Raw genomic sequence first — 2084 nt, 5'->3', positions numbered from 1 at the left:
GGGGGACCATGGTAATGGCAGGAAGAACAGTGCTCACCCGAGCCAGGCACAGCCGCTGCTGAGGCGGGGCGGTTTAATGTTCAGTAGTTTCCTGATGTGAATCAAAGTGCAACGAAGCAAAGAATAGTAACAGGTATTTTATGGGGAATGGTGACAGATAAAAAGGCAAGAAGTGACAATCAAGGCCTTGGTGAGCTGTGGGAGGTGGCACAGACATTATACGGGATGGTATCAGTAGCTGCGATGGCAGAGCAGCCCTGGATGGTGCGACGAGATGGAGAGGGGCTCCAGTGTGTGGCATTCCAGCATCTTTGGCTTAAAATCCATGGGGTGCCGGGCATAAAATCCTCGCTTGCTTGCCTGCTGAGGGCAGCTCTGGCACTCAGCAGGACTCAGGCTCCATTTAACTTCATCCACGGCAGCGGCGGAGGATGAAACACTGCAAAGAAACCAGTGAAACTGCTGCGTGCCTGCAAGCGTGTCAGTAGGGGAATTGCTCTGTTCAGCGTAGGGCTCCACAAATTGTAGGGTTTGGGGTAGTTTTATAACCTAGCGTGAGCCTGCCCCGCATTGCCCAGGGGAAATAGCAAAACTTTGGGGGTACCCAAGAGGCGAAGCATCCATCTGGCATTTAAGACGTAGGAGTTGCGAGCGAGGAAATGGATATCGCTGAAAGGCTGCGTGACTCGGGTCTTTGCTGTCTATGGAAGAAGAGCAAGGTCACTTCCCTGGGCTTCGGGAATTTGCTTGCGGAGAGGAAGGTGCCAAGAAGCAAAATTAAAATGCCAGCTTGTAACAGAGCAAAACAGCCGGTAAAACCCTTAAAAGATGGCTTTGTTCTTTGAGCTGTGATAAATAACATCCCTCAGAGTGTGAAGAAGGGATTGAGAAAACCAGGAAAGCCTTTGGCGTGGATTTTAATAGCACGGCTGGGTGTACTGTGGAGGCTGGATATAGCCAGGCGATATGTCTTTAGCTTTTGTCCAAGTCCATGGACTTGGAGGTGCTGGGGACCTCCCTTTGCAAGGATTCCACCCATCACTTCACATAATAAACAATCTGGGAGCCAGGACTTCGAAGCAGCATAAATCCGTCCTGAAGCAAGCCCATGCTGGCTCTGCCAGCACAACACTGTGAAGGCTTTGGAGCCAAGCACCCCAAAATCACAGCGTGACACTGTGGAGGTGCCCCTGGGGAAAGAATTATTCTTTTCCCCTCAGGCTTTTCTCCAAAACTCATCCTAGTCAAGCTCTTCTCCGGCATTAATTACCTGCAAGGTGCCACGATGGAGCGAGAGATGCTTTGCCTCCTTCCACTGAGAGGGACCTTGGAAGATGCTGCCGCCGGGAGGACCTGCCTAACCCTAACCATGCCTAAAGCAGGGCTATCACAGCGCTGACCGGGGCACGAAGCCTGCCAGAGAGCCAGAAACCACCATGTGATTAAATATCACATTAAAACCTTACAGAAAAGGTAGACAAACTGTTATTGCACAGACCATTTTTTCCTAATTTGCCCAGGCTCCCAGCAAATCCAAGATCTCTTGATATCCTGCCCTGTGCCACCAGGTCAACCTTGTTCATCCAGGAGACCTTCAGACCCTGGAGGTGAGGGTCACCCTTGCTGGCATTATGGCAGGACATGCATGCAGGCAGCATTTGCCACTCAGGAGATCAAACCCAGACATTCTATACATCCTTATATACACGTGCCCACGGCTGCTCTCTCCAGGCTCCAGTTTTATTTCTGAGTTTCTTAATCTGCCTAGAAGAAAGGGTCATTCCCGGGAAACCTGGGGCGGTTCCCTGCCTCCATGTCCCAGCAGGCAGAGTTGTGATGGCGGCTCTCCTTGCACATGCATGGGTCTGATGGTCGGAGAGGTTATAGAATCATAGAATGGTTTGGGTGGGAAGGGACCCCCAGAGGTCACCCAGCCCAACCCCCCTGCAGGAGCAGGGACATCTTGAACCACATCAGGTTGCTCACAGCCCCGGCCAACCTGGCCGGGAATGTTCCCAGGGATGGGGCCTCCACCCCCTCTCTGGGCAACCCCTGCCAGGGTTTCACCACCCTCATGGTAAAGA

Source organism: Egretta garzetta, unplaced genomic scaffold, assembly GCF_000687185.1.
Source record: "Egretta garzetta isolate BGI_Z169 unplaced genomic scaffold, ASM68718v1 scaffold179, whole genome shotgun sequence".
NCBI lineage: Eukaryota > Metazoa > Chordata > Aves > Pelecaniformes > Ardeidae > Egretta > Egretta garzetta.
This window is presented reverse-complemented; position numbering follows the sequence as displayed.